The sequence below is a fragment of the Myotis brandtii genome, unplaced genomic scaffold (genome assembly GCF_000412655.1).
Source record: "Myotis brandtii unplaced genomic scaffold, ASM41265v1 scaffold371, whole genome shotgun sequence".
Classification (NCBI taxonomy): Eukaryota; Metazoa; Chordata; class Mammalia; order Chiroptera; family Vespertilionidae; genus Myotis; species Myotis brandtii.
Window position 1 is genome coordinate 1,413,146 of NW_005364265.1, and position 14,314 is coordinate 1,427,459.

Here is a 14,314-nt window from a genome sequence, read left to right on the forward strand (position 1 = left end):
AAGTTACTAAGAATATTACCAGTGGCATATAGGGAGCTTAGCCAATGAGCGGTCAGAAAAGGTGTTTCCTCTGTAGTTCACTCCCATCGCTGGCTCCACCCCTGTCCAGGCCCCTCCGATCACCGGCTCTGCCCCTGCCCCCTCCGATTTCCAGCTCCGCCCCTGGCCCCCCCACCTGCCTCCCCTGCCACCTGCCTGGCCAACAGGCCTGGACACTTCAGCAGTGGGGCTGAGGGGACTGGGCACTGCCATCTTGTGGCTATGGGAGTGGCCATCTTTGTGACAGAGTGACAATTAATTTGCATATTACCCTTTTATTAGATAGGATTCTCTATGCTGTACTGTTTTGTAGCTACTAATTTGTAATTTTTAATCCCTTCACTTCTATTACCCAGTCTCCCAAACGCTCTTCCCTCTGGCAACCACTAGTTTTCTCTCTATGTCTATGAGTCTATTTCAATTTTGTTTGTTCATTTATTTTGTTTTTTAGATTCCACATATAAGTGAAATCATCTAGTATTTGTCTTTCTCTGACCGACTTATTTTACTGAGCATAATCCCTTTAAGGTCCATCCATGTAGTTGCAAAGGGTGTAATTTAATTTTTTTTATGGCCGAGTAATATTCCATTATATATATATGAACATATCTTTTTCTTCTAGCATTCCTCTTACAATATTTAGAGTCAAATTTGTAGCCTATCTCTAACAAAGTGGAAAATTTGCTTTATTGATTTTTTTATTCAAATCTGCTTCTGCTTTTATGTTAACTTTTTCCTGTGCTTTGTTCCATTTTTGCATGCAAATATTTTGTTAGTTTATTTCATTGCATTGTTATGAAGTACCTGCTTTAAAATCTTACTATAACAAGGCTAAGAAGTGATCTAAAGAATAAAATAAAAATCCAAACATAAGATCATTCAGTCAAAACATGACTTTAAGAATGAAGAATTAACTTAAAAATAATAAACTCATAACCTATAGAAATATATGTAACAACATAATTATACTTACTATATTCTTCATTGTTGATGATAGTAACCAAAACATTTGCCTCTTATTTGTAAGGAATGGGCAAACTACATAGGAAGAATTTGTCTGTTTATAGGAATGGATATTCTTCTTCTTCTTTTTTTTTTTTTTTTACAGCCAGTTATATGTACTCAAGGCCTGGGGGTAAAAAGATGAATAAGATTATTCTGTACCTGAAGTTACAGATAATTGCTATAAAGAGTGATTAGTGCTATAACAGACACTTGTCAAGACCTTCTGAAAGTAACACAATAAAATGAATAAATGCTTAGCCTTTAAAAAGAGACCTGGTTTAAGGTAGTTCTTTAGTGTATTATATTCCTAGGGCTGCTGTAACAACTTATCACAAAGTAGGTGGCTTAAAACTCAGAAAAAATATATTTTCACAATTCTAGAGGACAGAAATCTAATATCAAACTGTTAGAGTCGGTTCCCTCTGGAGGTTCTGAGGGAGAATCTTTCCTAGTTTCTGATGTCTCTGGCAATCCTCGATGTTCCCCGGCTTGTGGACGATGCATTGCTCCCATCTCCACCTCTGTTGTCTGTCATATGGCTTTCTTCCCTGTGTCTTTGCATGATCTTCTTCTAAAATTATATTTGCAAAGATCCTATTTACAATTAAGGTCATGTTCTGAGAATCTGAGCGGACATGAAATACGGAGGAACACTCTTCAGCCCAGTATACTCACTTACTAGTCACAGGAGTATAAACAAAAACTTAACTTTGTTATTCCTCATCTGTAAAATGGAGATGATAATAGTAGTTATCACCTAAATTATTAGGATATTTACATAAAACATATGGAATACTCAGCATACTATTTGGCACAAAGTAATTGATGAATAAATGTGTGCTAGTAGTAGTTTTGAGAATTATTGAGTTCACTTCTTCCTTGTAATGATCATGTTTTGTCAACTAGTATTTGAGAGTTGTACCAATTTTGTTTTCCAGTCTATGATATCCATCCAGCTGAATAATTTAGATTACTCCTAAAACTTTGCAGTGGAAAACTCTTGTACGTTAGCAAGAACTCTCTGAGGAGTACCAGTATGCCAAGTATTGCACAATCCTAAGGATTGGAAATGTCCAAGTCATGTATCAAAAATGTGAGCATTTGGAAATAGGTTACTTAAATTTGATCTTTAGAAAGTGTACAACTATTTTCAACTTCTCTAGTGATTTTTTTTTTAGTCACTGTTATAAGGTTAGAGAGTCATTCTGACCTCCAAGATCCAATTTCTTATTAAATAAAAAAAAATATTTCCTGAATATTTTAGCCTGCCTTTTTGTTGATTTTTAATAGACCTTATTTTTAGAGCAGTTTCAGTTTACAGCAATACTGAACAGAAGGCACAGAGGTTTTTCATAAACTCACTGCCCCCACACATGCAATATCCCTTATTGTAAACATTCCCCACCAGAGTAGTACATTTGTTACAACTGATTGACACACCGTTATCATCCAAAGTCTATAGTTTACATTGGGATTCACTCTTGGTGTTTTACAGTCTATGTATTTAGACAAATTTATAATAACGTGTATATAATCATAGCATCATAAAGAGTAGTTTCATTGCCCTAAAAGTCCTCTGTGTTCTGCTTATTCATCACTCCCTTCCCACTAATCCATGGCATCCCACTAATCCCAGTGATCTTTTCACTGTTTCTATAGTTTTTTCTTTTTCCATAATATCATACAGTTATAATGATACAGTTAGATAGCCTTTTCAGATTGGCTTCTTTCACTTAGTAATATGCATTTAACTCTTCTCTACAACTTTTTTCTGGCTTGGTAGCTTATGTCTTTTTAGTGCTAAATAATACACCACTGTCTGGTTGTACTACAGTTTATCCAATCACCTACCAGAGGACATCTCGGCTGCTTCTAAGACTTAGCAGTTATGAATAAGCTGCTATAAACATCCATGTGTAGGTTTTTGTATGGACATATGTTTTCAATTCCTTTGAGTAGATACCAAGGAATGTGATTGCTGTATCGTATGGTAAAAGTATGTTTAGTTTTGTAAGAAACTGTCAAACTATCTTCCAAAGTGGTTGTACCTTTTTGCATTCCCACCAGCAATGAATGGGAGTTCTTATTGCTTCACATCCTCTCCAGCATTTGGTGGTGTGAGTGTTCTGGATTTTGGTCATTCTAATAAGTGTAGACGGGTATTTCATTGTTATTTTAATTTTCATGTCACAGATAACTATGATTGGGACATCTTTCCATATGCTTATTTGCCTTTTATATATATTATTTGGTGAAGTGTCTGTTAATGTCTCGGCCCATTTTTAAATCTAGTACATTTCCTTTTGTTGAATTTTAAGCCTTCTTTGTATATTTTGAAAAACGATCCTTTATCATATATGTCTTTTGCAAATATTTTCTCCAAGTCTATGGCTTGTCTTTTCATTCTCTTGACATTGTCCTTCACATATCAGAAGTTAATTTTAATAAAGCTGAGCTTATTAATTATTTTCTTCATGGATTATGTCTTTGGTGTTGGATTTAAAAAATTATTGCAATGCCCAAGATCATCTAGGTTTTTTTTTTTTTAATCCTCACCTGAGGATATTTTTCCATTGATTTTTAGAGAGAATGAAAGAGAGAGGAGACGAAAGACAGAGAGAAATATCGATGTGAGAGAAACATCGATTGGTTGCCTCCTTCACACGCCCTGACCAGAGCCCAGGCCAGGGAGGAGCCTGCAACCAAGGAGCCCTTGACCAGAATCAAACCTGGGACCCTTCAGTCCGCAGGTTGACACTCTATCCCCTGAGTCAAACAGGCTAGAACACCTAGGTTTTTAATCTATGTTATCTTCTATGAGTTTTATAGTTTTGCACTTTACATTGAGGTCTGTGATCTGTTTTGAATTAACGTTTGTGAAGAGTGTATGATCTATGTCTAGATTCATTTCCTGCATGTGAGTATCCAGTTGTTCTAACATCATTTGTTGTCAAACTATATATGTTGACAAGCTATAGCAAGTCTGAAGTTAAATACTGTCTGTCTTCCCACTTTATTATTCTCCTTCAACTTGGCTAATTTGGGTACTTTCTCTTTTCATATAAACTTTAGAATCAGTTTATCAGTATCCACAAAATACTTTTTTTTTGGATTTTGATTGGGATTGCATTGAATCTATAGATCAAGTTGGGAAGAACTGACATCTTTTTTTTAAATATATTTTTTTTTATTTTTTACAGAAAGGAAGGGAGAGGGATAGAGAGTTAGAAACATCAATGAGAGAGAAACATTGATCAGCTGCCTCCTGCATACCCCCTACTGGGATGTGCCTGTAACCAAGGTACATGCCGTTGACCAGAATCAATCCTGGGACCCTTCAGTCCGCATGCCGACACTCTATCCAGTGAGCCAAACTGGCTAGGGCAAGAACTGACATCTTGACAATATTGAGTCTTCCTGTATGTGAACATGGAATATCTCTCCATTTATTGAGTTCTTTTTAATTTTTTTTTTCTATCAGAATTTTATAGTATTTCCTCATATAGATCTTGTATATATTTTGTTAGGTTTATACCCAAGTATTTAATTTTTGGGGGTGCTAATGTAAATGTTACTGTGTTTTTATTTTTAAATTCCATTTGTTCATTGCTGGTACATAGAAAAGTGGCTGACTTTTGTACATTAACCTTGTGGTATAGACTGAATGTTTGTGTTCCTCAAAATTCATATGTTGAGAGCTAATTCTCAACATGACGGGATTAGGAGGCAGGGCTTTGGGGAGATGATTAGGTCCTGAGAGCAGAGCTTCCATGTATGAGATTAGTGCCCTTATTAAAAAGATCCCAGAGAGCTCCCTTGGTCCTTTTGAGGACACAAGAGGAAGACAACCATCTACAAACCAGCAAGTGGGCACTCACCTGACAATCAACCTGCTGGTGCTTTAATCTTCAACTGCCCAGCCTCTAGAACTGTGAGAAATAAATTTCTGTTGTATATAAGCCACTCAGTCTATGGAGTTTTGTTATAGCAGCCCTAACAGACTAACATACCTTGTATCCTATAACTTTGCTGTAATTATCAGTTCCAGGAGGTTACTTTCCTTTTGGAAATTGATCTGATCAACCTGGACCAATTAAGAAAAGAGTCATAAATTAGAACTAATGTTTATGGAGTGTCTACTTATATGTACAGTGTTGTTCTAGGAACTAGGGAATACCGTACATCCATAAAAATAGGTAAATTCTCTACCTTCATGGTGCTTTACTTCTACTGGAGACAATAGATAATGTATGAATAAACTTGCAATGTCTGGTATTAGTGTTCTGAAAGGAAAAAAGAAGGAAAGGGAATGAATGAGGTTTGCTCCTTTAGACAGGTTGAGAAGAGAAGGCTTTATGGGGAGAATATGACATTTCAGGAGGACCACAATTGAAACGAGGGAGCTGGACATTCAAGGATCTTCGAAAGGACATTCCAGGAAAAAGGAAAAGCAAGATCAAATAGTCTGAGAAGAGAAGGTACTTGCTATGTTCCAGAAACAGCAAGGGGCTTGAACAGGGTGAGCTAGGGCAGGTACAGGGGTGGGGCAGGATAGAGTGGACCGGAGGGAATTACATTAGAGATAGTCAGGGCCAGATGAAGGGCACATTTTCAACTGAATATATGGCTATAGGTTGAATGGGTCAGGTTAAAAAAAAGAATGAGTAAAAGTAAATTAGATAATATTTTGAAAAATATATGGGTAAGATAGAAAAGAAATCGAAATTGGAAACACAAAGCTACCTAGATCGGCTTGGCTAGATCTTTGCTTTCAGCTACCATTTCATGAAGAGACACTATGTGCTCAACATCCTGCTCACATTCTGAACATACCCGGTGAGAAAAGAATTATTGATTTTATTTTATATACATAGATTAATTTATGTCATGAAAGAGTATTGTTAGCAATTATAAATATAATGATGCAGGTTCAGAGAGGTAAAGAACTTGATCAAAGTTACACAATTAAGTGGCAGTATGTTGGGGTCCAGCCCCAGCAGGTCCAGGGGTTCCCAAAGGTGTGGACGGAGTCGGCGAAGAAGGAATGACATGGAGACAGTGTTCAGTTGATCAGCAGCCTAGCCAGGTTCTCTAGCCAGGTTCTCTAGCCAGGTTCTAGCCAGGTTCTCTCTTTATTCTCCTGTTACATCTGTATTTATACCATTTGATTTTAATCCTATCAATTCTATTCCAAAGGTTAGGGCGTTTGTTATCTCCATTCCAAGGTCACTACTCTATTGTTCTGTTAAGCTACAAGGAAGGAGATTATCCTAAGTAAAGATTATGTAGCTTACGAGTGATTGCTCGTAGTTAAAGTGATTAACTACCCACCTGGCACTTAGTTAAGGGGTTTTACTGATTTATTCCCTTCCTTAGTCCTGTTAATCCCTAACTCCAGGGAAAAATCCCCACCTGGGGAAACAACCTTTCTCGGAGAGGTGACCTTGGTTAAAACACATAGTGCTAAGAAGGGGAGCAAACATATTAAGAACAGTATGCCATATATGCCAGGTCTCTTGAAACATATGCTGTGCAGATGTTTCTTCCCTGCAGCGACTGTGTCAAGCAGCAAGAATGGACCGGCTTCCGGCAGCAATATATTTTAATCAAGATTTAAAAGGTCATGTTGTTCTTTATTACTATGATTCAAAAGGTCATGTTGTTCTTTATTACTATGAATCATCAAAAATTGATTTTTACAAAGCATCTTTTCCCCATGAAGCATCTGAGTTATGCCTTCAAGATGCTAGTTATCCTCATTGCAGACATCACACTCAAGGCTCTTGTCCTTTTCCTGAATCTCGGTGCCCAGCACCTTTGCTGCCTCTACTACAAGGGATTTATCACCTTCCTCTATGGCTACTTCTCAGGCCAGGAAACTCAATGTCTTCCCCAACTGTCTCCTAATCCCTTGAGGAAAACTTGATGATTAAACTAACCCTGCAGAAGAAACCTGTTTGTCTAAAAACAAAGTTTGTTTGACAAAGGTGATAATGTGGGTCTCATGTGAGCAGGAACATCATTTCATTTCAAGAAGTTAAGGTTGACCTAAAGATCCAGTAAAAGAAAGTAAAGGCAGAATGAGGATAGGCATAGTTACCACAAAAACAGGATTCTTCTTGGCACAATTCTTTTACACTATTAATCTAGATGCTGTCCAGTTTCAAACATTTCCCTCTTGGCTGTCATCTCCCAGTTTGTCCCAACACCATTGACTCATCTGTCAGTAACTTTTTCACTGAGGATTTTGACACTTTTTTTTTTCACCCTTCTTCTAATAGTTTTCCAACAACCATAATCAATTTCTATGTGTATGACTCTAGGTCAGTGGTCGGCAAACTGCGGCTCGGCAAACCGCGGCTTGAGAGCCACATGCGGCTCTTTGGCCCCTTGAGTGTGGCTCTTCCACAAAATACCGGCTCTTCCACTGTGCTGGGCTGCATATCTGGTGCTTTGGCCAGACGGGTCATGCTGTGCTGTCTGTTCCTAAAACACATAGATAGGAAGGTACTGACATCAGGCCAGGCCTTGAGATATGGTCTCATGGCCCCTTCCCAGCACGCAGGCCTTCTTTCTCAGAAGGCCCGGAAGTCTCATTCCAAATTTGGGAGACAAAGGACTGGAAAAAGTATAAATAAAGAGAGTTTCCTCCATATTGGGGGCCCAGAATTTGAAAGACACATTTTTCTCTGGGCCTCCAGAAAATTTAATAATAAAATGTAACACTTGCAGTCAGCGCTGCAGTTCAGCCTTTGCTTCGGCAGGGTGCTGTAGCTGTAGTCAGCTGGCCAGCTTAATAAAGGCTCTTAAATTTAAATTCTGAGTCGGTGGTCTATCTCGCTGAGTAAACCCATAACACCACAAAATACCGACTTCTGCGCATGGGCCACGAAGTTTCTTCAATCGCATATACGTGCGCGCCTGCACGTGTGTTATAGTAATCATTATGGTACTTAATGTTAGGACCTTAGAATGTAAGACTTAAAGCAGGGGTCCTCAAACTTTTTAAACAGGGGGCCAGTTCACTGTCCCTCAGACCGTTGGAGGGCCGGACTATAGTTTAAAAAAAAACTATGAACAAATTCCTATGCACACTGCACATATCTTATTTTGAAGTAAAAATACAAAACGGGAACAAATACAATATTTGTATTTGCATGTGGCCCGCGGGCCATAGTTTGAGGACCCCTGACTTAAAGCATGTAACCCTGTGTGGACTGTTATAGTAATTATTATAGTACCTAATGTTAGATATAGGAATACTGTGTGAGACCCAAGAATGCACCCTTGTAACCCCACTAGTACTGGTAAACAACCTATCTGATGGGAACGTCCAAAGCCTGTACACACCCATAGGTTAACAGACCCTGGGTGGATCCACACATGGCAGCCACTGATAACACACACACCAGCGAAGACCACGCCTATAGAGGGGTATATAACCAGACAGTCTGATTGACCCAGCAGCGCATAGCTCTCCTGACGCCAGAGCGTGAGGACCTATGTGTGCTCACGTCTCAGTTCCCAGCACGAAACTCTGCCCAATTGTCGATCGCCGAAAGAGCCAGCAGCCAACGGCGCTGTCTACCCCTTTGTGGGTGTCAGCGAGCATCGCCGGGTGGATCCTTCCCAGCGCCTGAGACCCATCAGGAACTGGTAAATAACCTCCCTGTGTGCTTGCATCTAACCTGTTTGTCTGTGTGTAATTTCTCCGGCTCGGCTCAGATCTCGGTGCTGTCTCTGTAAAAGTGTCTGACCAGAAGGTATTGGCACAAGCTTCAAGCGGACGGTCCAGACCACTTGTGCATGTCCCACTTAGGAGCAGCACCTACATGGGAACCCCCCGCACCTCGACATAGGTGACGGGCCTTAAATATATAAGAAATAGAAGCAATTTGGGACAATGTGGTATTTTGTGGAAGAGCCACACTCAAGGGGCCAAAGAGCCGCATGTGGCTCGCGAGCCACAGTTTGCCGACCACGGCTCTAGGTCCATTTCCTTGCTCTACTTACATTAATAACCTTCACCTATAACCATTCACATGGCTATCTACACCTACATCGTGAATCCAGTGATTTCTCTCTCTCAGTGAGCTTCCTACCTCTTCTGTTTCCTCCATTTGAGTAAGTTTGGTTTTTGCTTTCATTACAGGATTTCCTTTTTCCCAATTTGTTTATTATCAGCTTCTAGTTTAATAGAGTCTAGGCTTCATTTTCTGCTTATCAGATCCACTTTCAATGCTATAAATACCTTCCATGTTGGTTAAATCAGATCATGCCTCAATCTGTTCCAACTCCCTCAGATTTCTGAAAATATCACTAATATTCACATTTATGGCATTTTTATTACTCTCTCTGCTTGCAGTTCAGCACTGCACTTAGGTTTCTAACCATATTTTATATCTTGAATTGTAGGCTGGATTTTCCCTTGGTCTGTACTGCCTATAGGCATCTGGGCAAATATTCTCCCTGGAATTGTTCAATCCTGAATCCTATCCTTGCCACAGCTCTTATAGGTGAAGTTATTACAGATTTCATCTCCACCCCCCAAATATAAGATCTAGATAGCTCCCTACCCAGGCAGAATACCAGGTTCATATGTCATTTATATACTCACCAACCCACTTCATTCTCTTATTCAATTGATTCTTTTCTTTTCCTGCCATATTCTTTCTGTAGGATTGCTATTTTATTTCAATTGATTCTTTAGTGGAGTACTATATACTCCATTAATCCCTAAATCCGGATCACCTACTGATTTATATTCTCTAATCTCATTCCAGGATTTCTAAACACTCTTAAAGAAAAGTGCATCATTATTTTGGTTGGGCTCCATTAATTATCCTCGATAAGATAAGCAATTATTTCACTTATTTTTAGTCCCGCACACATATTTTTTAGTAACAGTTAAAAAAGGTACCCCCTGGCCCTGACCAGTTTGGCTCAGTGGATAGAGCGTCGGCCTGTGGACTGAAGGGTCCCGGATTCGATTCTGGTCAAGGGCATGTACCTTGGTTGCGGGCACATCCCCAGTAGGAGGTGTGCAGTAGGCAGCTGATCGATGTTTCTCTCTCATCAATGTTTCTGACTCTCTGTCCCTCTCCCTTTCTCTCTGTAAAAAAAAAAAAAATCAATGAAATATATTTTTTTTTAAAAAAAGGTACCCCCCAAAGCCCCTCAAAATTTTCTGGTTCTTCTCAAGCTCCTGATTCACAAAAAAAAATGGTATCCTAGTTTTTATGAAACCTAGAATTTGTATGTCTTACAAGAATACTTTCAATTTCAGTATTTACTCTTTCTTTCATAATCTTTCTCCCTTCATCTAAAGTTTTTGGCTAGAATGACACAATGGATTATCCTTTGGGGGGAATGGAATTTATTAGGAGGATGTTATGAAATCATAGTATCAAAAAGAAGCCTGGAGATGTGGACTTGGAAATTTACAGGAACCAAGGGGGCCTCAAAGGAAATTATAAAAGTCTCTTTGATGGCAAAAGAGCTTGGTGTTCCAGGCCTGACCTCTGGGATGAATCCAGTTGTTTCTAGTCCTTTGTCACTCTGCCCACTATTCGATCTTCAGGAAGAAAGCATCCAAGTTACTTAGCTTGGCTTACAGAAACTGCCTCTTGGCTAAGTGGAAACTGGGCTTCCACTTTCATACCCATCAGACTATAACCAATGGAGAAGCAATAGTTCCCAAAGAGAATCAGGGTGGTCTAAAGAAGGGAAGATGAATGTCATGCAATCAAAGCACAACAAGAATCCACTATATTTTCTGTCTCTAATAAAGAATTGGTTCTACTTTTTTTTTCCCCCCAATTCTTCCACAAGATTCTTTTAATCATTGAAAGATTTCTTCTTTTTTTAATTTTTATTTTTTTTAAAAAAATCTTTATTGTTGAGAGTATTAGAGATGCCTCCTTTTCTTCCCCATTGCTCCCCTCCACCTGGTTCCCACTCTGCCCCAGGCCTTCACCACCCTATTGTCTGTGTCCATAGGTAATGCATATGTGCATATACGACCTTTGGTTATATCTTCCTGCCTCCCACCCCCTTTCCCTCTGAGATTTGTCAGTCTGTTCCACGCCTCTGATTCTATTTTATTCATCAGTTTATTTTGTTCATTAGATGTTTTATTTGTTTATTTTGATTTTTAGTTTGAATTGTTGATAACATAGAAATAAGCAAGTTGACCAAAGTCTCAGCCCTCACAGAGCTTATATTCTATGGGGAGAGAGAGACTCATCATAAAAAAAAAATGGTGAGAATTGAAAGGATAAAAGTACTATGGAGATAAATAAACCTTGGGAAATGGGACAGGGAGTTGTAAGGAGAGACTGCAATGTAAAATATGGTGGTCAGGGAAAGTCTCTCTAAAAAGGTGGAATTTGAGCATAATCTCTCTGGCTCATTGGAATTGGATGACCTTCCTGGGAACTCTTTACTGAGGCCTCTGTGGGTGCCAAAAGCCCAAGAAAGCTTGCTGGGTTGTTCTCATTCAAACACTGAGCTTGCTGGGTTCTCATTCAGACACCGTTAGATGCACTTCCTTCTTGTTCAGTGAAACTGCTAATTGGCACAGGAAATATCCCTGCTTTGTCCATTTTCTATAGAAGTTCAAAATGCTTCTACCCGACTGTGCTGACAGAATTATATTTTCAATAGCATGAGTGCCCCAGACATTTCAGTAATAACTTTGGGAATATAAAACAGCTTCATGCCACAGAATAAATGGTTACAAGTAAGAATCCTCTGAATTGGGGGCTAAAAAATGGTATTTGAAATATAGTTATTTAAATTTGATCAATGCTGTGCATAGTGCCTTTCTGTTCATACGCTCTTAAATTTAATTGGTCCATTTGCACTCTTATATGTTTAATCTGTTTGCTACTTAGTTATACATAAGAGGGAATGTTGTGGTCGGTTTCCAAGGAATATTTTTCCATCAGCTCAAGAAAACATGTGATGTTTGCCAAAAATGGAGAAAATTGTCCTCATATTTGTCACTGGCAAAAAGCCTAACTCTTTGAAGGAAAAAAACCCCCACACACACAAACCTCTCTAATTCGTATTTTTAGGTCTTGCCTGCTTTTAATGGGCGTTTGTATAGTGATGGCAAAGAGCACTTAGGTTGGGTATGTAAATTACTGAGACCTTTCAAAGCCAGTCTTAACATTTTGAAAGTTTATGTCAAATTGCCAAAAGCTACCTTGAAATCTTTGCACATATATATGAATACGTGTCTTCTTTGAATTTAAGTAGATGCTTACAGGTTTTGTGAGTCTTTAAAGGATAATGTTCTCATTAGCTTTGATATTTCATGCTTTAGCTGGGATATTTCATATCAAATATATTGATGTGAGCAAAGTCCATTAAAAACATTAAAAGAATAAGAGATTGTTTACATTGCTATTTGTGTTTTTAACTGCATTGTGTGGTTTTGAAATATTCACTGAGAACAAGAATGCAATTCAACATCACTGTCCTTGTGTTTAAAAGATCATGACAGGGTGACTGATCAGGTTGCTGGTTGTATCCAGAAAATCTGGTCATCACTAGTCTTTACTGTGCTTCATGTATAAGAAGTCCATTCATGCTGCCCTGTTTCCAGTGTTAGGAAGTATTTGATTCATTGAAATTCTTTGTGCCCACACTGTGCATGGACCTGTGATACATAGCTGAATGGATAAAAAAAGGTCTCTTGGAGAACTTTTGTTTGGGTCCTCTTTAAAATGTGATTTCTAATTCTTGCCAAGTTATTTTGTTGGAATTAACTTTCAAAGTATAGTTTCAAAGGGTGATATTTTATGCCTCCCCATATTAAAGATCCATTAGTTGGTGAAACAAAACTAAAAACAATTTTGAAGATCACAGGAAGTCAAAGGGTTCTTGCTTGAAAAGAAACAAAGTGACAGATAAAACAGAATTGACAGTTCTATTCATAGAGCCAAAATACACATGGGGATTTAGTGTGTGCCAGAGCTGTTTTTTCAAAGCAATGGGGAAAGATCAACTATTTAATAGGAGATGTTGAGACAGCAGCTAGCCAATTAGATAAAGATCAAGCTGTATTTCTACCTTAGAGCCCTAAAAAATTTTTGGTAAGATAATGATTTAAAATACTACTACTAATAATCCTATATAATAAAAGCCTAATATGCAAATCAACTGAACTGCGGAATGACTGGCAGAATGACCAGTCACTATGACGCACACTGACTACCAGGGGGCAAACACTCAATACAGGAGCTTCCCGCAGCCCACAGGCCCCAGGCTAGCCAAGGCGGGTGCCAGTGGGGGGCCCCCAATCACTCCGCCGGTTGCCCCACAGATTGGCTCTGATCGTCCGCCAGGCCTAGGGATCCTACCCATGCATGGATTTCATGCACTGGGCCTCTAGTAATAATATAAAAGAAAAAAAAAATTAAAAAAATTTTAAAAAGAAAAAATAATATAAAAGGAACCCTAATACATTGGATACAATTTTTTATTGATTTCAGAGAGGAAGGGAGAGGGAGAGAGAGATAAACATCAATGATGTGAAAGGGGGATTGAGCCTGCAACCTGGGCATGTGCCCTTGACCAGAATCAAACCTGGGACCCTTCAGTCTGCAGGCCGATGCTCTATCAACTGAGCAAAACTGGCTAGGGACAGAAAGGGATTCTTTATGTCTATTTTGTATGTGCAAATCAGGAGTTTGTAATTTCTCAGTTGTTTTTTTTGGGGGGTGGGGCAAAGGGCTCATGTTCACCACAGATGGGAGGTCAGTTGGGGAGAAGGTGGCAGGTGGCACAGCCACCTTATACAGCATGCCATACTGGTCCACCGTCAGGCCAGTGATGGCCTCAGCTCCATCACCCCCCAGGCTGACTCTGGCTCCTGCCTGGCTCTGCCCTGCCACCACAACCCCTCGGGACCACTCAGAGGCATCACTGGAGGGTGTGTGGTTAGTTGAGCAGCTGGTAGTTCTCCCCATATCCTCGCTGGTCACGGGGAGGTCTCGTTTCTTTGGTGGAAGGCATTCCTGACTCCTTTCATGAACAGGTTTCATATTGCTTTGTGATGTTCCTGGAGCCTGGAAGGGGTCGGCTTGCTCCTTGGGGCATCAGAAGGGGCTTTTCTGTGGCTCCCCTGAACCCTCTCTGCTGCTGGCTGGGGCGCCCACATCTGAGCTTCCAATGGTGCTTCTGAGCAGCTGTAGTAAGAAGCAGTGTTCGCCCCGCTGGTGTGGGAGCCGGCCCATATCACGGCGCTCTTCGGGCTCCACCC